The sequence below is a fragment of the Cherax quadricarinatus genome, chromosome 67 (assembly GCF_038502225.1).
Source record: "Cherax quadricarinatus isolate ZL_2023a chromosome 67, ASM3850222v1, whole genome shotgun sequence".
Taxonomy (NCBI): domain Eukaryota; kingdom Metazoa; phylum Arthropoda; class Malacostraca; order Decapoda; family Parastacidae; genus Cherax; species Cherax quadricarinatus.
The window spans coordinates 15902637-15929603 of record NC_091358.1 but is presented as its reverse complement, the minus strand read 5'-3'; the positions used below and the strand labels follow the sequence as shown (position 1 = coordinate 15929603).

Genomic DNA, 26967 nt, shown 5'->3' with positions numbered 1-26967 from the left:
TGGAACACACTCCATGTACACTCCAGGTATCTTCAATTTTTGGCATGCTTGACTTGTGGGTTAAACATTGGTGCTACGTACTCCAATATGGGCCTGACGTGTGTGTGTGTGTGTGTGTGTGTGTGTGTGTGTGTGTGTGTGTGTGTGTGTGTGTGTGTGTGTGTGTGTGTGTGTGTGAGTGTGTGTGTGTGTGTGTGACGCTATCCTACCCCACAGTTACAATGCTACCGCTGATGACATCATTCGCAGAATGTTCCCACATCACCCTCAGTTGACATCTTCGAAAACAACTAATTTACTCTCGAGTTAGCAATGTGTGTCTGATAAGTGGCAGCTCACGCTCACATTAATTAATACACATAAGTTACACAACTGGTATGTTTGTCCTCAATAAATAATTGATTAATGATGCAACAAAATATTTCCCCAGATTATTTAACAAGTGGTGGGTGCGCTATGGTCCTCCATGGTCATTATATAACATACTAATTAAGTGGGAGGACGTGGCTTAATTGCTTTTAAGTTAAACAGGTAAGTCTAGTGAGCCCGTGTTACTGGAGTCATGACACCAGGCGCTTCCAAATTGCTTTGTTCCCATTCCATGGTGTTGTGGAGTGTTTTTGTGTTTATTCTACTGGCTGGTGCCCGGGTACAGGTACACACCACGGAGGGTACAAGGTATAGGGTTACCTGGAAGACCCATACCCTGGTAAATAGATAATACAAGGAAATGACTACAGGATATCATTATCAAATAGGGTAGGGCTCTGCTACTGGCTTGTGTTTCGTGTTATTTAATTAGAATTTACCCCCTTTAGCGCTAGCTCCTGACTGGTAATAACACTTATATATGTATAAAAAAGCGTGACTGGTGAAAAAAAAAGTAGAATACACAATTAAAATTGTGTGTAAAGACAGAAGGAAATAAAAGTAAGGAGTTGTGGATGGCTGGCAGCGTGAGGAGTTGGTTGAAAATTCATACAGTAGATGGCAACACCAGCAACCATTCCCCGCCATATTGAGCTGGGTCTTCCCACATTCGACACGAGTGAGTTTTTCTCATTTTACATGTTTTTTAGACCTTGCTTGCGTTATTCAGTGCCAAATTTATGGACATAAGAAGAGTGTCCTTCCATGTGGAATACGTGAAGTGCCTACGTGAAGTGCTAAGCTCAGAAACGAGTGAAAATGTGATGTAGTCTGCTGTGTTATGGATCGATGTAAGAGAGAGCTAGGGAGGTCGCCTCTCAGAGTCGTGTGCGTGCGTGTGTGCGTGTGCGTGTGTGTGTGTGTGTGTGTGTGTGTGTGTGTGTGTGTGTGTGTGTGTGTGTGTGTGTGTGTGTGTGTGTGTGTGTGTGTCACTGCCAGCTTCCGTGTGGAAATAACATCATATATACCATCAGCTGATCAGTCAGTTGATGTGGGGGGCACCGCAAGAGTGGTATTATCTGAAAATTCCTCATTTGGATGTCAAGGAAGAAGGAGATTCTGGTGATTAGTGGGTGATGGCCGGAAGTGTTAGCCGTGTTAGCGGTCCTCACGTAGGAGCTGTGGGGTCAAATTATCCAGAATCCAGGACGTGCCTGGTGACCCCATGAAGCACGCCCATGGGAGGGAGGTGGGCGTGAAGACCACCTGGGTGTTGGCGGAGGGTGTGGGAGGGAGTGATGGTGACTGGGGGGGGGGGCCATGTGTTGCCGCTGCTCCTAGCCTAACGGGGGTGCACGAGGTCAATGAATTAAGACACGGGCACTCATGTGAAAACTTCTCTTGGCAGGGGTGGTGGTGCACCTCCCGTGCACCTACCTGTCAAAGGCTCTCAACGTTGTGAACATCATCATTGATTTATGAAGTCATTCTGGGTGTGCGGAGCCTACCTACCGCTTTTATTGTGGGGCGAGCCAGTGTTTGTGAAAGTGTGAGGCAAGGGGACTAGGCTCCACTCACAGGGACAACTTAATCTCATTGATGTAGCTATGTACACTGGCACTTGACTTTAATCGCATTTTAAGGAATTATGGATTGGTGGTGCAGTCTTAACGACCTTTACCTAGTCGATAAGCTTCAAACCCCAATTAACCAAAGAGAGGAATGGGTGTCACAAATTTAAAGCAAAATTAAATAATCACCAGTAACTATTACACTATTCTATATGTTAATAACAGTGGAAACAAAAGTTACGTTTGTCACAGTGGCCATTAACCGTATAACTTCACCTTTTTAAATTGAATACATCAGCAGTGTTTGCTACGCTATTTTATATAACAGTAACACAGTTGGAACAGAAGCTGTTTTTCTGCCACAGAGGAAACAAATCACTTAGACTTTTTTGGAGTTATTCTAGGTAATTTACACTTAATTGCATTTATGTGTACCTGTACCTAAATAATTTTGCTTACATACACGCTGTCCACTAAATACACTAAGCTTGCCTCTTAGACTTTGTGTATATAAATCCAATTACAGATTTTTCAAACCAAAAAATGGTTTTACATACTAACGTGTGTAAATTTCCAAGGATAACCCAGAGTGGTTATATCTATTTATTTGCAAGCAGTTGCATGTGTGGGAGTAATAATACAGATGTATGGAGGGGGGTCTTAACGTATATGTATTGGGTCATAGATGTGGGGTGTCTGAGAGGTGGTGTGACAAGTCTTAACACACATGCGGGTGTCTCAACGCAGATGTGTGTGGGGGTTCACACCGCGGATGTATGTGTAGTTGTTCACCTCGTGTGTGTGTGTGTGTGTGTGTGTGTGTGTGTGTGTGTGTGTGTAGGGGTTCACCGCTAATGTGTATGTGGGGGGGAGGGTCACCCAAGATGTGTGTGTGGGGGGGGGGTTCACCGCTGATGTGTGTGTGGGGGGGGGGGTCACCGCTGATGTGTGTGGGGGTTCACAATGCAGATGTGTGTGTGAGGGCGTGTTCACAAAACAGATGTGTGTGGGAGTTCACAACGCATGTGTGTGGGGGGTTCACAACGCATGTGTGTGTGTGGGGGATTCACAATTCTGGTGTGTGTTTGGGAGGGGTTCACAATTCTGGTGGGTTTGGGAGGGGGTTCACAATTCTGGGGTGTGTTTGGGAGGGGGTCCACAATTCTGGTGTGTGTTTGGGAGGGGTTCACAATTCTGGTGTGTGTTTGGGAGGGGTTCACAATTCTGGTGTGTGTTTGGGAGGGGGTTCACAATTCTGGTGTGTGTTTGGGAGGGGGTTCACAATTCTGGTGTGTGTTTGGGAGGGGGTTCACAATTCAGGTGTGTGTGTGTGTGTGTGTGTGTGTGTGTGGAGGTTCACAATTCAGGTATGTATGTGTGTGGGGGTTCACAGCGCAGGTGTGTGTGGGGGTTCACAATTCAGGTGTGTGGGGGTTCACAGTTCAGGTGTGTGTGTGTGGGGGTTCACATTTTAGGTATGTGTGTGTGGGGTTCACAGTTTAGATGTGTGTAGGGGGTTCACAGTTCAGGTGTGTGGGGATTCACAACGCACGTGTGTGGGGGGTTCACAGCGCATGTGTGTGGGGGTTCACGACACGTGTGTGTGGAGGGTAGGTGTTCCACAACGCATATGTAACCATAGCGGCTGAGATAAGTATAGCATAATTATCATTGGTTAAGCAAAGGAATTCATCTCAGAGACGCCCAGCGTTAGCATTTTATTGTTTCTTTACTGAGTTAGTGGACAGGTTAGGGGGGTGGGGAGAGGACCCAGGCTGAAGTGCCATCTTTACTACTCTCTTTATTATCTTCCTTTATACCAGCCTTCATTGATTATTGGTCTTCCTGCTTCCCCCGTCTTTATTCTGCATTTGCTCGCTCGTTTGTCTTTATTGATAGTGGTTTTAAAGTTTTCGTTCGCCAATTTGCTTTTGTTTATGGCGAATAAAAAGACTTTAGTTTAATGGAGTATGGGTAACAAAATATTTTGCTACTTGTTAATGATGCTAATGACTATATATATATATATATATATATATATATATATATATATATATATATATATATATATATATATATATATATATATATATATATATATATTCACACACTGACTTTTATTGCAGTTATTGCTTTTGTCTTTATTGCTTAGTTACACCAGCTTTTTCAGCTGTAAACTTTTGCAATTTTTTCCTTTTGAGTCCAAAACATGTGCAAGTATTTTATTAGTAAGACTTTTATTAAAGAAATCGTTTATTAAGTCTTTTGTTTAGCGAGTCTGTTGTTGTTGTGTGGCGAGCCTGTTGTTGTGTGGCGAGCCTGTTGTTGTTGTGTGGCGAGCCTGTTGTTGTGTGGCGAGTCTGTTGTTGTGTGGCGAGTCTGTTGTTGTTGTTGTGTGGCGAGTCTGTTGTTGTTGTTGTGTGGCGAGTCTGTTGTTGTTGTTGTGTGGCGAGTCTGTTGTTGTTGTTGTGTGGCGAGTCTGTTGTTGTTGTTGTGTGGCGAGTCTGTTGTTGTTGTTGTGTGGCGAGTCTGTTGTTGTTGTTGTGTGGCGAGTCTGTTGTTGTTGTTGTGTGGCGAGTCTGTTATTGTGTGGCGAGTCTGTTGTTGTTGTGTGGCGAGTCTGTTGTTGTGTGGCGAGTCTGTTGTTGTTGTTGTGTGGCGAGCCTGTTGTTGTGTGGCGAGTCTGTTGTTGTTGTTGTGTGGCGAGTCTGTTGTTGTTGTTGTTGTGTGGCGAGTCTGTTGTTGTTGTGGCGAGTCAGTTGTTGTGTGGCGAGTCTTTTGTTTAGCAAGTCTTATTCAGCGAGTCTTGTACGAAGCGACTCTTTAAAGTCTTTTATTTAAGGTTTCGTTTTCGGTGGAGGTAAGTTTAAAGGTCGTTAAATAAAAGTCTTCATCTGGACCCTCTGTCTCATTCACCATTTGTCTTTTGTTGAAGTTGGCAGACTTTTGTTTGAGACAGTCAGCTGGCTGGGTTAGACATAAATCAGTTGATTTATACTCCTCTCCATTGAATTAAACAGGAAGATTATTTTTAGACATTGGTCTATATTAGACATTGGTCAATTATATTAGACAACGGTCAAGTATGTTAGACATTGATCAAGTTTGTTAGTCATTGGTCAAGTATATTAGACATTAGTCAGTTATATTAGCCAACTATATTGTCCAGTGTCTAATATAGTTGGCGAATGTCCAATGTAGTTGGTTAATGTATAATTTAGCTGGCAAACATAGTTGACTGTCTAACTATATTAGACATTAACCAATTAAACTGTTCGTTGCGTAATTATCTCGAATAATTTGTCTACTTCTCTTCAAGGGAAGTACCCAGGTGCTGGCCTCTTGATCCAAGGAATTGGAGCTAGTCTCACCTTCCCCAGGCTTCGTGTGACCCCTTGAGGTTTAGCGCTTCCTCACGAATGTAATCATATCGTAATGTATTACTTAAATATCGATGTTCATCGTAAAAGCAAAACTTTGTTCTGAATGGTATGTAAACATATTTTTTCCATTTACAAAGGTGATGTACACGTAAACATCATCGGCTCAGTGAACACGTAAATTGTAAGTTCATTTACAAACGTAGTGAGAGTAAACTGTGTGCTAATTTACAAATGTAAATAAGTATAAAGTGCCACTTCCTTTACAAACAATGTGAGGAACAAGTGTAAACAGTGTCGAGTCATTTAAGAGCCGTTGTAAATGGCTACGCTTAAGCAGTGTTGATTCGTTTACAAATGTAAATGACCACGTGAAAAGTGTTGGTTCATTTGCTAACGTTGTAAATTACCACGCATAAACTGTTCATTTAAAGAACGTAACAAAAACAGTATAGGTTCATTTACCAACGTAATGAACACGTGTGAGCAGTCTGCTTGTTTACAAAGGTTGTAATGACCGTGTAAACAATATTACTAATTCATTTTTACCAGTGGCTTCAAGGTGTTCAGTGGAAGTCTGCTTCAAGGTGTTCAGTGTAGGTCTGCTTCAGTGGAAGTCTGCTTCAAGGTGTTCAGTGTAGGTCTGCTTCAGTGGAAGTCTGCTTCAGTGGAAGTCTGCTTCAAGGTGTTCAGTGGAAGTCTGCTTCAGTGGAAGTCTGCTTCAAGGTGTTCAGTGTAGGTCTGCTTCAGTGGAAGTCTGCTTCAGGGTGTTCAGTATAAGTCTGCTTCTAGGTGTTCAATGTATCTGTTCAGTAGTTCCTTCAAGATGTGTTCTTTGATGCCGATAAAGTGCGCTTGATCCACGGAATTGGATCTACCCTCTTAATCCTTGGATCAAACCTCAACCTCCCGTTATCCAGCCGCTGCATGACTCCAGATTCAACTCTTCCCCATTCTTCATCATCATAATAATAGTTTTAATTAACAAATAGGCATTTTAGTAGAGCAAAATCCAGCATTAGCAAAGTAAAAATCTCAGTGCCCAAAGACACTGTCCTGGCACCTCTACTGTTTCTTATCCTCATAGCAGATACAAAAACACTCGCAGCAGTTTTGTATCTTTTGTTGATAATAACAAAATATGCATGAAAATCACCTTCGTAGAAGATACTGTTAAGTGCAAAATATAAAAGTCTTCCTGGCTGTGGAGGACAACATGACGTTTGAGAGTGACAATTTCCAACTACTTAAATGTGGGAAGAATGAAGAACTCAAGAGGGATACTGTATAAAACCTAAGAAGGCAGTCAGAATGAAAGGAGCATGTGAAGGATTTGAGTGTAATGTCAGCTGAACTTTCTTTCAAAGAATGCTATACGGAAATGTCACAGCCAGAAAATATTTTTTTCGGGGTGGAAGGGGGGATAATAACTTCAAAAACAAGGGTAATAATGCCAGTGATGACACTTTTCAAATTGCTTGCCCTTTCTCGCTTAAAGCACTGTTCAGTGTTGACAGCTCCGTTAACACTGAACAGGAGAGAGATCAGAGCTGTAACAAAGATCATTTAGGTCCCACATGGAATTATTAAAGCATTTCAATTACTGGAAATGCCTGAGTCCTAAATATGTACTAACTGGAGTGGAGGGGCAAGGCGAGAAATGATAATATATACGTGAAAAGTGCTCGACTGCCTAGTTCCAAATCTGCACACTGTCATAACATACTGGAGTGAGAGATATGGAAGGAAGTATAGAATAAACCGTGACAAGCAGGGGCGCTGTGGGCACAATAAAAGAACATTGTCAACATCCGTGACCCCAGACTATTTCAACATCTTACCAGAAGATATCAGAAACACTACTGACACATGTAGAAGTCTTCAAAAGGAAACTCGACAACTAACTTTGTCAAGTGTCCGATCAACCAGGCTGTGATGGATATATGGGCCAGTGGGCCACCAGCCCACTGGTGGGATGGTGTATTAGGCAAGCACCAAACAAGCTTCCTCCTCTGGGAGGAGGAAAACTCTCGAAATCTATCTAAGGTATATCAAGAGTATGAAGTACGTTGTCCTGGTACAGGCACATGGCCTACCTAATATAAATGTAAACTAGCCTAACCCAGCTTAGAAAAAAAAATAAGCGCCAGCCGTTTCCTACCGTTTTCCTCCCTCCTAAAAAAAAAACTCATTAACTATCGTTCATTTTTTTTTTCTTTTTAGATTTTGCCGTCGAAGTAGTTTCTTGTGCACATCATATCCATGCTGTGGACGGTAGCGCAAGAGTATATAGATACACAAAAGGCCTAGGAACTAGGACCCAAGAGGGTTTACAGGAGTACAACTGGATTTAATCAAACTGTCTTACCAGAAGTGCGCTGACATCACGATTCAGATGACCCTCCGAACAAAAAGAATGTAGGCACTGTACTTCCCACCTCCAGGACACTTCCCATCCCTCCTTCTAGAGTGCAGACACTGTGCTTCCCACCTCCAGGACACATCCCGTCCCTCCTTCAAGAGTGCAGATACTGTGCTTCCCACCTCCAGGACACATCCCGTCCCTCCTTCAAGAGTGCAGATACTGTGCTTCCCACCTCCAGGACACATCCCATCCCTCCTTCAAGAGTGCAGATACTGTGCTTCCCACCTCCAGGACACATCCCGTCCCTCCTTCAAGAGTGCAGACACTATGCTTCCCACCTCCAGGACACATCCCATCCCTCCTTCAAGAGTTCAGATACTGTGCTTCCCACCTCCAGGACACATCCCATCCCTCCAAGAGTGCAGATACTGTGCTTCCCACCTCCAGGACACATCCCGTCCCTCCTTCAAGAGTGCAGGCACTGTACTTCCCACATGCAGGACAACATCCCACACCCCTCCTTCACAGTACATGCGCTTTACTTTTCACCTCCAGGACTCGACTTCACCTGACAGGTTCCCCTGAATCCCCTCGTAAATATTACCTCGTTCGTACTCTAACAGCACAGAGTCATAAAATCCACATTCACACTAGCATGCTGGATGTCCAGGCCCCAAGAACTCAAAACCTCCTTCAGTCCCTTTCTCAAACATCTGTCTGTCATATATCACTTTCACATGAAACTTATATCCTAAGAAACGTTGCAGAATATGCTTTTATCGGGAGAACATTTCGCTCCAAGTACAACTTTATCATGACTATAAAGCTAAACACAGGGCGAAACGTTGTAAATCCCAAGTTGTGCAGGAATCTTGGCTTCATTACTGTCAACGGTAAATCTTTGTATCGTGGTAAGAAGGATACTGTATACTTGCTCTCTTTTGTGTGCATCATCTCTTCTGTTAGTCCTTAAAGTAGTGATTAAAATTAATGAATGATATATTCTTTGAGAGATTCATGCATTTTGTGTGCATATACAAAAGATACAGAGAGATACACACTTTTGTTTAATAACTGTGGAAGAGGGTAAGGTACCTAGCGATTGGCAGAGAGCGTGCATAGTTACTTTGTATAAAGGCAAAGGGGACAAAAGAGTGTGCAAAAATTATAGGGGAAAAAGTCTGTTGAGTATACCTAGTAAAGTGTATGGTAGTTAGTATTGATAGAATCAAGAGTAAGACGGAGAGTAGGAAAGTGTATGGTAGTTATTATTGAATGAAGAGTAAGACGGAGAGAAGGAAAGCAGATGAACAAGGAGGCTTTAGGAAAGGTAGAGGGTGTGCAAACCAAGTTTTTATAGTGAAACATACAGGTGAACAGTATTTAGATATGGGTAAAGAGGTATTTGTGGCATTTAGGATTTGGAAAAGGCGTATGACAGGGTGGACAGGGGGGCAATGGGGCAGATGTTGCATATGGAAGGAATAGGAGGTAGGTTACTGAAAACAGTGAAGAGTTTTTACGAGGATAGTGAGGCTCAGGTTAGAATATATAGGAGAGAGGGAGATTATTTCCCAATAAAAGTAAGCCTTAGATAAGGATGTGTAATGCCACCATGGTTGTTCAATATATTTATAGATGGGGTTGTAAGAAAAGTGAATGCTCGGGTGCTGGTTAGAGGTGTGGTGTTAAAAGATGAAGAATCTAACACAGTGGACATTGTCAGTTACTCTTTCCTGATGACACTGTGCTTTTGGGAGGAAGAGAAGTTGTAGATTTGGTGTATTATTTTGGTAGGGTATGTAAAAGAAAAATTGAAAGTGAATATTGGAAAGAGTAAGGTGATAAAAAAAATTAGTAATGAAAGATTGAATATCAGATTGGAGGGAGAGAGTATGGAGGAGGTGAATGTATTTAGATATTTAAGAGGGGACGTGTCAGCGGATGGGTCTATGAAAGATGAGGTGGATCATATAATTGATGAAGGGAAAAAGATGAATGGTGCACTGAGGAGTCTGCGGAGACAAAGAACTTTGTCCATGGAAGCAAAGATGGGAATGTATGAGAGTATAGTTATACCAATGCTCTTATATGGGTGTGAAACATGTGTGGTGAATGTTGCAACAAGGAGAAGGCTGGAGGCAGTGAAGATGTCATGTCTGAGAGCAGTGTGTGGTGTGAATATAATGCAGAGAATTCGCAGTTTGGAAATTAGGAGGAGATGCAAGGGTTACCAAAACTATTATCCAGAGGGCTGAAGATGGGTTGTTGAGGTGGTTCGGACATGTAGAGAGGATGGAACAAAATAGAATGACTTCGAGTGTGTGTAAGTCTATAGTGGAGGGAAGGCGGGGTAGGGGTCGGAGGGAGGGGGTAAAGGAGGTTTTGTGTGTGAGGGGCTTGAACTTCTAGGAAGTATGCGTGAGCATGTTAGATATGAGCGAATGGAGGTAAATGGTTAGGACTTGACGTGTTGAAGTGTGAGCAAGGTAACATTTATGAAGGGATTCAGGGAAACTTGCAGGCCGGACACGAGTCCTGGAGATGGGAGGCACAGTGTCTGCACTCTGAAGGAGGGGTGTGATTATTGCAGTTTTATAACTGTAGTGTAAGCTCGCCTCTGACAAGACAGTGGAGTGAATGATGAAAGTTTTTCTTTTGACAGGCCACCCTACCTTGGTGGGAGACGGCCGATGTGTTAATAAAAAAAAGATACACGCCTCTCATTGTTAATAAATTAAGAGATACAAGTCTCACATTGTATATACATAAATACACTCGTATATACGTTAAAAGATACACGGTTCTAGTATGATAAATTAGACACATGTGCAACTCTTGGGTACCTTTATTGAGGAAACGTTTCGCCACACAGTGGCTTCATCAGTCCATACAAAGGAGAATCTTGAAGAACAGGAGGAGAATGAGGTAATCAGTCCCTCAACCTTGAGTCGATGTGGTCAGTCCATCAATCTTGAATAGAATACGGCATACGTGCTGAGAAGGAGCTTATAAACCGTATGGCAGGAGAGGTGCAGCAGTCATAGGTCGTGTAACATTTGTTCAATGTTGAAGTAGGTCGTGCCCAAGAATTAGGCAAGCGAAGAATTCCAAAGTATTAAGATCCCAAGAGGTTGCAGTGTCTGACAGGTTTGTAGATGAATGGTTCAGAGAACCGACATGTTGATAAATTAGACACATTTGTATGGACTGATGAAGCCACTGTGTGGCGAAACGTTTCCTCAATAAAGATACCCAAGAGTTGCACATGTGTCTAATTTATCAACATGTCGGTTCTCTGAACCATTCATCTACAAACGGTTCTAGTATATACATTGACACACGCCTCTGGTATATACGTTGATACACACCTCTGGTATATACGTTGATACTTGCCTCTAGTATATACATTGATACACGCATTTCGTATACACATTGAGATATATCTTGGTGTATACACACTGATACACAACTCGGTGTATATACCGTAACGTATACGCTGGAGCATCAAAGTATGTTGAACACTTGTCAGGGATAACAGGAAGCTCACTGAGCCAGGAGAATGATGGTTGATCTGTTTTGATCTAGCTCTGAGATCCTCATCTGGAATGTGTGTACTCACCTAGTTGTGATTGCAGGGGTCGATTCATAGTTCCTGGCCCCGCCTCTTCCCTGGTCGCTACTAAGATCACTCTCTCCCGGCTCCAAGAGCCTTACCGTATCTCTTCTTAAAGCTATGTATAGCTGTGTGTACACTCACCTATATGTAGTTGCAGGGGTCGATTCACAGCTCTTGGCCCCTGCTTCTTCCCTGGTCGCTACTAGGATCACACTCTCCCGGCTCCAAGAGCCTTATCGTATCTCTTCTTAAAGCTATGTATAGCTCCAGCCTCTAATTCTTCACTCTCCAGATTGTTCCACCTGACAACTCTATGGCTGAAGAAATACATCCTAACATCCCTATGATTTATCCGAGATTTCAACTTCCAATTGTGTCCCCTTGTTGCTGTGTCCCATCTCAGAAACACTCTGGACTTGTTCACCTTGTCAGTTCCTGTCGGTAACTTATACGTCTTTATCATGTCTTCCCCTATCCCTCCTGTCCTCAGCTGTCATTGTGTGTGTGTGTGTGTGTGTGTGTGTGTGTGTGTGTGTGTGTGTGTGTGTGTGTGTACACCAAATTCCGTACAACAATATATATACTGGCAGAAGGTTGGGATCAGGATAACTGAACAAAAGCTCTCAGTCAGAGACGGTAAAGAATTCTCAGCACTGTACCGGTGTATCAAGAATTCACACCACGAAGTCCATGGAACGGCGCCAACATCATTTACAAAATGAAAGAATCTTATAAATTGAACTCGAATGATGAACGCTAATTAGAAACATTAATCTATATATATATATATATATATATATATATATATATATATATATATATATATATATATATATATATATATATATAGTGTCGTGCCGAATAGGAAAAAAACTTGCAATTTTGGGCTTAAATAGCAACGCTCTTCTTGCCGAATAAAGTAAGCTAAAATTTGTGTATGCGGTAATTTCGCAAAAATCATTCTGAAACTAACGAAAAATATATTTCATTGTATCATCAATATAGGTTGGATAAATACATGAGTGGGTGCGGGTGGGTGTGAATTGGACCTGACTAGCTTGTGCTACTAGGTCAGATGACGTGCTTCTTCCTTCAGTGAATGTGACCTGACCTAACTAGGTTAGGGCGTTGGCTTAAGCCGGTAGTAGTCTTGGACCTGCCTCGCATGGGACGGTAGCCTTGTTGCAGTGTTCCTTATTTCTTATGCTATTTGTTTATTATTAAATTATTATGAACTTATGTAAAATACATTTAGTTGGATTAGGCTAAATTAAATTGCGCTTGTTAAATAAGGTCAGGTAAGTTTTCTAAGGTTCTTTTGGTACAAAATTATTTTTACATTAAATGAAAAAAATATATATTTAAACGTATAATAGAAAATTATAGAGAAACTTAATTTTAAACGAGTTCTTGCTAATTGACCAATTTTACCTATTCAGCACGACATATATTTCTGCATGAAGGTAATATAGATATGAAAACTAAATTTGGAGATACGTGCAAAAAAAAAAAAAATCAGTGGAGCTAATGCAAGTGTGACAAGACTTAGACATCTTAAGGTGTCTCTCGTGTTAACCCTGAAGGATCTATTTTAATTCCCAGGTGGCAGTTTGAGGCCAGGAAAAAAGCTTTTATTCATTGTTATTACGTCGCCCATTTTTTCTTTCTTGTAGGCACCCCTCGAGGGTGGTTCCTTGGTGGTGGTGAGGGCTCTTGATCCGGAAGTGGAAGTTAGTTCCGTTTCCTCTCGTCAAGAGCCTTTTCGAAGGGGTATATTTGATAACACGTGGGTGGTGAGTGCTCACCACACAGGTGGTGACTGCTCATCACACAGGTGGTGACTGCTCACCACACAGGTGGTGACTGCTCACCACACAGGTGGTGACTGCTCACCACACAGGTTGTGACTGCTCACCACACAGGTTGTGACTGCTCACCACACAGGTGGTGACTGCTCACCACACAGGTGGTGACTGCTCACCACACAGGTGGTGCTGCTCACCACACAGGTGGTGACTGCTCACCACACAGGTGGTGACTGCTCACCACACAGGTGGTGACTGCTCACCACACAGGTGGTGACTGCTCACCACACAGGTGGTGGCACCTCACCACACAGGTGGTGACTGCTCACCACACAGGTGGTGACTGCTCACCACACAGGTGGTGACTGCTCACCACACAGGTGGTGACTGCTCACCACACAGGTGGTGGCACCTCACCACACAGGTGGTGACTGCTCACCACACAGGTGGTGGCACCTCACCACACAGGTGGTGACTGCTCACCACACAGGTGGTGGCACCTCACCACACAGGTGATGGCACCTCACCACAGTGGTACTGGTGTTTTAAACTCAGCGGGCCTGTATCAGCGGGCCTCCAGGAGCCTGGTTGACCAGGCTAGCACCAGACAAGGAGAGGTTAAGGGAAATCAACCTGACGACACTGGAGGACAGGAGAGATAGGGGGGACATGATAACGACATACAAAATACTAAGAGGAATTGACAAGGTGGACAAAGACAGGATGTTCCAGAGATGGGACACAGCAACAAGGGGACACAGTTGGAAGCTGAAGACACAGATGAATCACAGGGATGTTAGGAAGTATTTTTTCAGCCACAGAGTAGTCAGGAAGTGGAATAGTTTGGGAAGCGATGTAGTGGAGGCAGGATCCATACATAGCTTTAAGCAGAGGTATGATAAAGCTCACGGTTCAGGGAGAGTGACCTAGTAGCGACCAGTGAAGAGGCGGCGCCGGGAGCTTGGACTCGACCCCTGCAACCTCAACTAGGTGAGTACGTACACACACACACACACACACACACACACACACACACACATATACGGAGCACATCTTAGAAAGTGTCAACCTGTGGCCAGCAGTAACAGTTTGGTTGATTAGGCCCCGATCCACTGCGAGGCCTGGTCACGGACCGGGCCGCTGGGGCGTTAACCCCACGAAACACACTCCAGGTGTAACCTGGCCAGGCTTAAAATTAGTTAGACAGCTTATCTTAGAAAGTGTGTCAGCCTGACTAGGCTAGACGGAGCACATCTTAGTAATTATTCAGCCTGACCAGGTTTAAGTATTTTTTGATAAGATGTAAAGCGTCAGTGACGTCAGGCTGGTCCATTACAAAGCATCAGTGACGTCAGGCTGGTCCATTACAAAGCATCAGTGACGTCAGGCTGGTCCATTACAAAGCATCAGTGACGTCAGGCTGGTCCATTACAAAGCATCAGTGACGTCAGGCTGGTCCATTACAAAGCATCAGTGACGTCAGGCTGGTCCATTACAAAGCATCATGGACGTCAGGCTGGTCCATTACAAAGCATCAGTGACGTCAGGCTGGTCCATTACAAAGCATCAGTGACGTCAGGCTGGTCCATTACAAAGCATCAGTGACGTCAGGCTGGTCCATTACAAAGCATCAGTGACGTCAGGCTGGTCCATTACAAAGCATCATGGACGTCAGGCTGGTCCATTACAAAGCATCAGTGACGTCAGGCTGGTCCATTACAAAGCATCATTGACGTCAGGCTGGTCCATTACAAAGCATCATTGACGTCAGGCTGGTCCATTACAAAGCATCATGGACGTCAGGCTGGTCCATTACAAAGCATCATTGACGTCAGGCTGGTCCATTACAAAGCATCATGGACGTCAGGCTGGTCCATTACAAAGCATCATGGACGTCAGGCTGGTCCATTACAAAGCATCATGGACGTCAGGCTGGTCCATTACAAAGCATCATGGACGTCAGGCTGGTCCATTACAAAGCATCATGGACGTCAGGCTGGTCCATTACAAAGCATCATGGACGTCAGGCTGGTCCATTACAAAGCATCATGGACGTCAGGCTGGTCCATTACAAAGCATCATGGACGTCAGGCTGGTCCATTACAAAGCATCATTGACGTCAGGCTGGTCCATTACAAAGCATCAGTGACGTCAGGCTGGTCCATTACAAAGCATCATGGACGTCAGGCTGGTCCATTACAAAGCATCATTGACGTCAGGCTGGTCGATTACAATTCATCATTGACGTCAGGCTGGTCGATTACAAAGCATCATTGACGTCAGGCTGGTCGATTACAATTCATCATTGACGTCAGGCTGGTCCATTACAAAGCATCATGGACGTCAGGCTGGTCCATTACAAAGCATCATGGACATCAGGCTGGTCGATTACAATTCATCATTGACGTCAGGCTGGTCGATTACAAAGCATCATTGACGTCATGCTGGTCGATTACAATTCATCATTGACGTCAGGCTTGTCGATTACAAAGCATCATTGACGTCAGGCTGGTCGATTACAATTCATCATTGACGTCAGGCTGGTCGATTACAAAGCATCATGGACGTCAGGCTGGTCGATTACAAAGCATCATTGACGTCAGGCTGGTCCATTACAAAGCATCATTGACGTCAGGCTGGTCCATTTCAAAGCATCATTGACGTCAGGCTGGTCCATTACAAAGCATCATTGACGTCAGGCTGGTCCATTTCAAAGCATCATTGACGTCAGGCTGGTCCATTTCAAAGCATCATTGACGTCAGGCTGGTCGATTACAAAGCATCATTGACGTCAGGCTGGTCCATTACAAAGCATCATGGACGTCAGGCTGGTCCATTACAAAGCATCATGGACGTCAGGCTGGTCCATTACAAAGCATCATGGACGTCAGGCTGGTCCATTACAAAGCATCATGGACGTCAGGCTGGTCCATTACAAAGCATCATGGACGTCAGGCTGGTCCATTACAAAGCATCATGGACGTCAGGCTGGTCCATTACAAAGCATCATTGACGTCAGGCTGGTCCATTACAAAGCATCATTGACGTCAGGCTGGTCCATTACAAAGCATCATTGACGTCAGGCTGGTCCATTACAAAGCATCATGGACGTCAGGCTGGTCCATTACAAAGCATCATGGACGTCAGGCTGGTCCATTACAAAGCATCATTGACGTCAGGCTGGTCCATTACAAAGCATCATTGACGTCAGGCTGGTCCATTACAAAGCATCATGGACGTCAGGCTGGTCCATTACAAAGCATCATGGACGTCAGGCTGGTCCATTACAAAGCATCATTGACGTCAGGCTGGTCCATTACAAAGCATCATGGACGTCAGGCTGGTCCATTACAAGGCATCATGGACGTCAGGCTGGTCCATTACAAGGCATCATGGACGTCAGGCTGGTCCATTACAAGGCATCATTGACGTCAGGCTGGTCCATTACAAGGCATCATTGACGTCAGGCTGGTCCATTACAAAGCATCATGGACGTCAGGCTGGTCCATTACAAAGCATCATTGACGTCAGGCTGGTCCATTACAAAGCATCATGGACGTCAGGCTGGTCCATTACAAAGCATCATGGGCGTCAGGCTGGTCCATTACAAAGCATCATGGACGTCAGGCTGGTCCATTACAAAGCATCATGGACGTCAGGCTGGTCCATTACAAAGCATCATTGACGTCAGGCTGGTCCATTACAAAGCATCATGGACGTCAGGCTGGTCCATTACAAAGCATCATGGACGTCAGGCTGGTCCATTACAAAGCATCATGGACGTCAGGCTGGTCCATTGGTTCTCCAGTCTCCTCAAAACTTATAACTTCTCCTTGGTAGTGGTGGTTAAGGTTTGTCAGGAAACAGGACAAGTGTTTTCTTAATCGGGTCTTAGTCATATGAACCGCCACCGGAGCTTTTGGTCATCTGACCGAGGCCTTCCACTGGCTTACCCGTCCACCCCTTTAAAAATAATTATGATTATAACCATTTGATGTTTAGAATCCTTAGGAAATTGCCTCAGTAGTAGTGACGGGACGATACCAAAATTACTGCCGATGACGATACTTGATATAGATACCTTCAGAATTAGCCAGTACCATCAAAATTAGCCAATACCATCACTGAATTAGCCAGTACTATCACAGAATTAGCAAATACTATCACAGAATTAGCCAGTACCATCACAGAATTAGCCAGTACCATCACAGAATTAGCCACTACCATCAAAATTAGCCAATACCATCACTGAATTAGCCAGTACTATCACAGAATTAGCAAATACTATCACAGAATTAGCCAGTACCATCACAGAATTAGCCAGTACCATCACAGAATTAGCCAGTACCATCAAAATTAGCCAATACCATCACTGAATTAGGCAGTACTATCACAGAATTAGCCAGTACCATCACAGAATTAGCCAGTACCATCACAGAATTAGCCAGTACCATCACAGAATTAGCCAGTACCATCACAGAATTAGCCAGTACCATCACAGAATTAGCCACTACCATCAAAATTAACCAGTACCATCAAAATTAAACAGTGTCAGCAGAATTAGCCAGTACCATAAAAATTAGCCAATACCATCAACTCCAGGATCCTTCAACATTATTGCCACATCTTCCTTAGCTAACTCTCTCTGATACTCTTGACTTAATCCCATTTATTTCTCCCCAATGAGACTCGCCACCCTGTGCTACGGACACCTTGGCACACCACTAGTCACTGCCGTGGCTCCTGGCACGCACTCTGACCGCGGGTTCTATTCCCACCCGTGGTATGGTTTGCATTACGACTTCGTGAATCAAAACATGTAGATAAGGGAAGGAGGGGGAGGGAGGAGGGGGAGACGTGGGGGAGGGAGGAATGGGAAAGGGAAGCGTGGGAGAGGGGGAGGGAGGAGTGGGAAGGAGTGGGAGGGAGAGGGAGAAATGGGAGGGGGTGGGCACAATACGACCAGAGGTTTTTTCATGATAAAAAATGTTAGTACGCTCTTTTTTCTCTCCAAGTGAAACTTAAAGAACAAGTTTGATTAAAAATGATGATTTATATTTGTCCTCGCTATGGCCCTGCTGGTGAGCTCTTGATCCCAGGAATTGGACTGGTCCTTCCCTTTCCTGGAATGAACCTGATTGCTTCTCATTACTTGGAAGTCCTTTATTTTTCACAAATCAATTTTTACAAGGTAAGAGCTGTTATCCTGCCTTAGATCATTTGAGAGAGCGGCACTAAGATATGCCGCCAACCCCCCAAGATGCCACCCAAAACAGTCCAGATACCTACTTGCTGCTAGGCAAACAGGGGTAGCAGGTGTAAGGAAACAGGCCCAGTGCTTCCATCCGTACCGAGGATCGAACCACGAACACTGTGTGAGCTGAGAGCTTGCCTTTAAATATAATCATCTACATAATATAACATTGATACTGTAATTTAAGTGGCTGCTGGAGTCCAATCCCAGCTACTGTAGGTTTTTGACAGTTTAGGGAAGAAATGTAAAGACTAGAAGCTGAGTATAGTCAGGGTACAAAAGCTGCAGACCTCGCCCAGGGAGGAAGGTCTAGAGGTGAGTATAGTGCCGAGGATATCCCCAGAGGCTCGCATCAACCGAATAACCTCCACAGCGAATTCTCGTTCGGCAGATCTAAGAAGTTTTCAGAAATGTCAAAGAATCATACACGGCCCATATTCAACGTATATATCAGGCCTGTCTTGAGTACGCACCACCACCCATGGAACCCACACCTCACAAAATATATTAATAAACTTGTAAGTGGAGGGTATGTAACAATGCTGGTCCCAGAGCTTAGGGCACTGAGTTGTAAAGAAATGCAATGGGAACTAAACTTGATGACGGAAAACCAGGGGAGACATGATAACGCCGTAAAAATACGATAGAGGACTTCATAAAATTGACAGGGTTAGTATGCTCGAGAGGCGGAAGATAGGTACACGAGGACATAACTGAAAGTAAAAGGTGCCAATGAACCACAGGAATGTCAGGAATTATTTCTTAAGCCTTAGTGTTATCAGGAAGTAGAATTATTTCTACGAAGTAGATGAGACAGGTTCCATACATAGTTTGAGTACACCTAGCAAGGAAAAAAGTTGAAAGGCGGGGCCAGAAGCTGTTTTGACCCCTGGAACCACAAATAGGTGAGTACAGGTACCCGAGTACGTTGAATGGTAGTCCATATGTATACATCAACACAGTAATGTAAATGAGGATATATTTCCAATGGTTATGGAAAGCAGTGAAAAGTTTTTACGAGGATAGTGAGGCTCAGGTTAGAATATGCAGGAGAGATTATTTCCCAGTAAAAGTAGGCCTTAGACAGGGATGTGTGATGTCACCATGGTTTTTCAATTTATTTATAGATGGGGTTGTAAGAGAAATGAATGCTCGGGTGTTGGCAAGAGGTGTGGGCTTAAAAGATAAAGAATCTAACGCAAAGTGGGAATTGTCACAGTTACTCTTTGCTGATGTGTCATTTGTGTGCTTTTGGGAGGAAGAGAAGTTACAGAGGTTAGTGTATTAGTTTGGTTGGGTATGTAAAAGAAAAATTGAAAGTGAATATAGGAAAGAATAAGGTGATGATAAAAAAATTAGATAACGAAAGATTGGATATCAGATTGGAGGGAGAGAGTATGGAGGAGATGAATGTATTCAGATATTTAAGAGTGGACGTGTCAGCAGATGGGTCTATGAAGGATGAGGTGAATCATATAATTGATGAGGGGAAAAAGATGAATAGTGCACTGAGGAGTCTGTGGAGACAAAGAACTTTGTTCATGGAAGCAAAGATGAGAATGTATGAGAGTATAGTTATACCAATGTTCTTATATGGGTGTGAAACGTGTGGTGAATGTTGCAACAAAGAGAAGGCTGGAGGCAGTGGAGATGTCATGTCTGAGAGCAGTGTGTGGTGTGAATATAATGCAGAGAATTCGTAGTTTGGAAATTAGGAGGAGATGCAAGGGTTACCAAAACTATTATCCAGAGGGCTGAAGATGGGTTGTTGAGGTGGTTCGGACATGTAGAGAGGATGGAACAAAATATAATGACTTCGAGATTGTTTAAATTTGTAGTGGAGGGAAGGCGGGGTAGGTGTCGGCCTAGGAAAGGTTGGAGGGAGGGGTTAAACGAGGTTTTCTGTGCGAGGGGCTTGGACTTTCAACAAGCATGCGTGATCGTGTTAGGAGCGAATGGAGACAAACGGTTTTTAGGACTTGACGTGCTGTTGGAGTGTGAGCAGGGTAACATTTATGAAGGGGTTCAGGGAAACCGGCAGGCCGGACTTGAGTCCTGGAGATGAGAAGTACAGTGCCTGCACTCTGAAGGAGGGGTGTTAATGTTGCAGTTTTATAACTGTAGTGCAAGCATGCCTCTGGCAAGACAGTGATGAAGTGAATGATGGTGAAAGTTTTTCTTTTTCGGGCCACCCTGCCTTGGTGGGAGACGGCCTATTTGTTGTTAAAAAATAATTTCCAATGTACACTAGAGGAAGGAGAGAAGCTGGCCCATGTTAGGCATGTCATTCTAAAATTTTAACCACACCCTAATATTTGTTAGATCTTTTTTTATATAGAAACCAGAGGTTTTAAATTCATTGACTGTCCTGGAGAGGCCCAATATGTCACTTGTAGTGCTGTACTGGTGGGGACCAGTATGTCACTTGTAGTGCTGTACTGGTGGGGACCAGTATGTCACTTGTAGTGCTGTACTGGTGGGGACCAGTATGTCACTTGTAGTGCTGTACTGGTGGGGACCAGTATGTCACTTGTAGTGCTGTACTGGTGGGGACCAGTATGTCACTTGTAGTGCTGTACTGGTGGGGACCAGTATGTCACTTGTAGTGCTGTACTGGTGGGGACCAGTATGTCACTTGTAGTGCTGTACTGGTGGGGATCAGTATGTCACTTGTAGTGCTGTACTGGTGGGGACCAGTATGTCACTTGTAGTGCTGTACTGGTGGGGACCAGTATGTCACTTGTAGTGCTGCACTGGTGGGGACCAGTATGTCACTTGTAGTGCTGTACTGGTGGGGACCAGTATGTCACTTGTAGTGCTGTACTGGTGAGACCCAGTAGGTCACTTGTAGTGCTACTGTACTTGCTGTTTCACCTCACCTTTATACACGGTATCTCCTGCTAAACAAACCATACCACGGGTGGGGATAGAACCCGCGATCAGAGTCTCAAAATTCGTGGTATGGTTTGTTTGCAATCGTGTCATTACGATTTCTTGAGTCAAGTTATCTCCTGCTAGTGTGTATACCGGTGGTGACTGCAGGTGGGAGTCGAAGTAAATATTCATTACCATTGTTTTCTTGCCTACATGAGGGATATCCTTTTGCATCAACAACTGTGCATTACACTCGTATCAACACACGATTTTTACACTGCTAAAACTACCCATTGGGGGATGGAAAATACTTGCTCTAGACCTTTCGCACTTCCGGGCTTTCGTCATCAGCTATGCAGTGTTGCAAGAATTGCATCGGGCAGGTTGGGAATGATTCAGAGGTAGGAATGTGTGTCTGGCGCATGTGCCACACACACAGATTCCTAACCTAACCTGCCTCCGACAGAATCCCTTCATTCTGCCTGTTGCAGCTCTTGCGACACTGTGTGTGTGTGTGTGTGTGTGTGTGTGTGTGTGTGTGTGTGTGTGTGTGTGTGTGTGTGTGTGTGTGTGTGTGTGTGTGTGTTATAAAGGTAGGTAAGTGTGCAGATAGTGTCAGGTGTGATCGATGAATAATATTTTGCTGGTGTGACGTCAGGTAGCTGACTTTGTGCGTGGCTGCCTTTGATAACCTCAGCCTCCAGCCACCTCTGATAACCCCAGCCTCCGACCACCTCTGGTAACCCCAGCCTCCGACCACCTCTGGTAACCCCAGCCTCCGACCACCTCTGATAACCCCAGCCTCCGACCACCTCTGATAACCCCAGCCTCCGACCACCTCTGATAACACCAGCCTCCGGCCACCTCTGACAAACCCAGCCTTCATCCCCCTCTGATAACCCCAGCTTCCAGCTACCTCTGATAACCCCAGCTTCCAGCTACCTCTGATAACCCCAGCTTCCAGCTACCTCTGATAACCCCAGCTTCCAGCTACCTCTGATAACCCAAGCTTCCAGCTACCTCTGATAACCCCAGCTTCCTACCACCTCTGATAACCCCAGCCTCCAACCACCTCTGATAGCCTCAGCCTCCGACCACCTCTGATAACCCCAGCCTCCGGCCACCTCTGACAAACCCAGCATTCATCCCCCTCTGATAACCCCAGCTTCCAGCTACCTCTGATAACCCCAGCTTCCAGCTACCTCTGATAACCCCAGCTTCCTACCACCTCTGATAACCCCAGCCTCCAACCATCTCTGATAACCCCAGCCTCCAATTATCTCTGATAAACCCAGCTTCCAACCACCTCTGATGACCCCAGCTTCCAACCACCTCTGATAACCCCAGTCTCCGACCACCTCTGATAACCCCAGCCTCCGGCCACCTCTGACAAACCCAGCCTTCATCCCCCTCTGATAACCGCAGCTTCCAGCTACCTCTGATAACCCCAGCTTCCAGCTACCTCTGATAACCCCAGCTTCCTACCATCTCTGATAACCCCAGCCTCCAACTATCTCTGATAAACCCAGCTTCCAACCACCTCTGATGACCCCAGCTTCCAACCACCTCTGATAGCCCCAGCTTCCAACCACCTCTGATAACCCCAGCTTCCAACCACCTCTGATAACCCCAGCTTCTAACCACCTCTGATGAACCCAGCTTCTAACCACCTCTGATGAACCCAGCTTCCAACCACCTCTGATGAACCCAGCTTCCAACCACCTCTGATGAACCCAGCTTCCTACCACCTCTGATAACCCCAGCCTCCAACCACCTCTGATAACCCCAGCTTCCAACCACCTCTGATGACCCCAGCTTCCAACCACCTCTGGTAACCCCAGCTTCCAACCACCTCTGATAACCCCAGCTTCCAACCACCTCTGATGACCCCAGCTTCCAACCACCTCTGATAACCCCAGCTTCCAACCACCTCTGATGACCTCAGCTTCCAACCACCTCTGATGACCCCAGCTTCCAACCACCTCTGATAACCCCAGCCTCCAACCACCTCTGATAACCCCAGCCTCCAACCACCTCTGGTAACCCCAGCCTCCAACCACCTCTGGTAACCCCAGCTTCCAACCACCTCTGATAACCCCAGCTTCCAACCACCTCTGATAACCCCAGCTTCCAACCACCTCTGATAACCCCAGCTTCCAACCACCTCTGATAACCCCAGCTTCCAACCACCTCTGATGACCCCAGCTTCCAACCACCTCTGATAACCCCAGCTTCCTACCACCTCTGATAACCCCAGCTTCCAACCACCTCTGATAACCCCAGCTTCCTACCACCTCTGATGACCCCAGCTTCCAACCACCTCTGATGACCCCAGCTTCCAACCACCTCTGATGACCCCAGCTTCCAACCACCTCTGATGACCTCAGCTTCCAACCACCTCTGATGACCCCAGCTTCCAACCACCTCTGATGACCCCAGCTTCCAACCACCTCTGATGACCCCAGCTTCCAACCACCTCTGATGACCCCAGCTTCCAACCACCTCTGATGACCCCAGCTTCCAACCACCTCTGATAACCCCAGCTTCCAACCACCTCTGATAACCCCAGCCTCCAACCACCTCTGATAACCCCAGCCTCCAACCACCTCTGACAACCCCAGCTTCCAACCACCTCTGGTAACCCCAGCTTCCAACCACCTCTGATAACCCCAGCTTCCAACCACCTCTGACAACCCCAGCTTCCAACCACCTCTGGTAACCCCAGCTTCCAACCACCTCTGATAACCCCAGCTTCCAACCACCTCTGATGACCCCAGCTTCCATTCAGTTCTTGCTCTGAAAGCTTGTCTTTCTAAACAACATCCTATTTTTTATACATTTTTAACACGACTTACTGTCATGTATATCCACACACAGCCTATTGTGTGTGTGAGAGAGAGAGAGAGAGAGAGAGAGAGAGGGGAGAGAGAGGGAGGGAGGGAGGGAGAGAAATTGATTACCTATTTGTTGCTTCAGTAGCTGTTATGTTCGTGTTGTCTCGTCCATATATATTTTAATTTCCAGTGTTTGTAGCGCTTATTAATTCCTCTTATCTGTTACCCTTTCCACTCTTCTTTTTCCTCACTTTGCAGCTGTGGCCTCTTATTATTCTTGCATCTATTAAGAAATCTTTATCTACTCTTTCAAGTCCTTTCAAGACTTTATATGTTATCATGCTATCAGCACGATAACACCATGTTTTGCTATCAGCCAACACGAGCATCTTTACTATTCTCAACCTTTCAGCATTACTTGTATTGCTCGACTCTGGTAGCCACTTTATGTAGCTCGATCGCAAGCGCACTGAGGTCCGGGGTTCGAATCTTCTCCGTTACGGCTGGAAAACATTAGGGACGTGTTTCCATAAGACACCTGCTGTCCCTATCCCTGTTCATCCATCAATTTAAAATGGGTACCTGGGTGTTAGTCGCATCCTGGGACAAAACTGACCTAATTTGCCCCAAATACTCGGCATAACAAGGGGCTTTCTCTATAGTAGTATGTCATTGATGTCAGCTACGACTGTATACCTTGTACATGTATTTGTAGTTAATATATTGTCATAACTAATATAGGTTATAAATAGCTTAACTCGCTAACCATTTATTCGCAAAGTTATTATACAGTCAGTGCAGCTTAAGAGTATCGCATAATTTCATTTATATGATCTTCCAGTAACAGAAATTTTGTTAGCTGTGAGCACGAAGAAGGGTGTCCAAATAACGTCTGCGTTGCGATAGCTGTGAGCACGAAGAAGGGTGTCCAAATAACGTCTGCGTTGCGATAGCTGTGAGCACGAAGAAGGGTGTCCAAATAACGTCTGCGTTGCGATAGCTGTGAGCACGAAGAAGGGTGTCCAAATAACGTCTGCGTTGCGATAGCTGTGAGCACGAAGAAGGGTGTCCAAATAACGTCTGCGTTGCGATAGCTGTGAGCACGAAGAAGGGTGTCCAAATAACGTCTGCGTTGCGATAGCTGTGAGCACGAAGAAGGGTGTCCAAATAACGTCTGCGTTGCGATAGCTGTGAGCACGAAGAAGGGTGTCCAAATAACGTCTGCGTTGCGATAGCTGTGAGCACGAAGAAGGGTGTCCAAATAACGTCTGCGTTGCGATAGCTGTGAGCACGAAGAAGGGTGTCCAAATAACGTCTGCGTTGCGATAGCTGTGAGCACGAAGAAGGGTGTCCAAATAACGTCTGCGTTGCGATAGCTGTGAGCACGAAGAAGGGTGTCCAAATAACGTCTGCGTTGCGATAGCTGTGAGCACGAAGAAGGGTGTCCAAATAACGTCTGCGTTGCGATAGCTGTGAGCACGAAGAAGGGTGTCCAAATAACGTCTGCGTTGCGATAGCTGTGAGCACGAAGAAGGGTGTCCAAATAACGTCTGCGTTGCGATAGCTGTGAGCACGAAGAAGGGTGTCCAAATAACGTCTGCGTTGCGATAGCTGTGAGCACGAAGAAGGGTGTCCAAATAACGTCTGCGTTGCGATAGCTGTGAGCACGAAGAAGGGTGTCCAAATAACGTCTGCGTTGCGATAGCTGTGAGCACGAAGAAGGGTGTCCAAATAACGTCTGCGTTGCGATAGCTGTGAGCACGAAGAAGGGTGTCCAAATAACGTCTGCGTTGCGATAGCTGTGAGCACGAAGAAGGGTGTCCAAATAACGTCTGCGTTGCGATAGCTGTGAGCACGAAGAAGGGTGTCCAAATAACGACGTTATTTGGACACCCTTCTTCGTGCTCGCAAAAATTTTGTTAATAACTAATACATCCCATTCTTTATCTGATACTCTCAATATTTTTTTTACGTTCTTAATGTGATCTAATTTCACTTTCCATTACATTGCATTTATCTACATTAAATTCCATCATCCATCTATTATTCCTTGTGCTCGTTTATCCAGATCCTCTTGTTAAGATTTACCCTCAGTTATATTACTGGTTTCACATAAGATTTTTGCAATGTTGTCAAACATTCATAGTTTTTATTCCTTTTGGTAATTATGTCAGTTAGTAATATTGTTGGGGAAGTACAGAACCTTGTGACACCCCTACTTGTACTCGCCTAGTTGTGGTTGCAGGGGTCGAATCACAGCTCCTGGCCCCGCCTCTTCACTGGCCGCTACTGGGTCACTCCCTGCACCATGAGCTTTATCATACCTATTCTTGAAGCTGTGAATGGATCCTGCCTCCACTACATAGCTTCCCAAACTATTCCACTTCCTGACTACTCTGTGACTGAAGAAATACTTCCTGACATCTCTGTGATTCATCTGAGTCTTCAACTTCCAACTGTGTCCTCTTGTTGCTGTGTCCCATTTCTGCAACATTCTGTCTCTGTCCACCTTGTCAATTCCTTTCTGTATTTTATATGTCGTTATCATGTCCTCCCTATCTCTCCTGTCCTCCAGTGTCGTCAGGTCGATTTCCCTTAACCTCTCCTCGTAGGACATACCCCTTAGCTCTGGGACTAGTCTTGTTGCAAACCTTTGCACTTTCTCTAGTTTCTTTACATGCTTGGCTTGGTGTGGGTTTCAGACTGGTTCCGCATACTCCAATATGGGCCTAACGTACACGGTGTACAGGGTCCTGAACGATTCCTTATTAAGATGTCGGAATGCTGTTCTGAGGTTTGCTAGGCGCCCGTATGCTGCAGCAGTTATTTGGCTGATGTGCGCTTCAGGAGATGTGCCTGGTGTTATACCCACCCCAAGATCTTTTTCCTTGAGTGA

The 26967-nt window shown here is 45.0% G+C and overlaps 1 protein-coding gene across 6 annotated transcripts in view; it reads left to right on the top strand.

The window, feature by feature from the left end:
• Positions 1-1001: 1001 nt before the first annotated feature.
• Positions 1002-26967, top strand: part of LOC128699669 (serine-rich adhesin for platelets-like) — a 1564428-nt gene continuing 1538462 nt past the window's right edge. For 4 of the 6 annotated variants that reach the window (XM_070099420.1, XM_070099418.1, XM_070099410.1 and 1 more), the window contains exon 1: positions 1002-1048. The gene's annotated coding sequence lies outside the window, so the exon portion shown is untranslated. The remainder of the gene's footprint in view (positions 1049-26967) is intronic. The other 2 variants (XM_070099415.1, XM_070099411.1) reach the window with 1 other exon arrangement.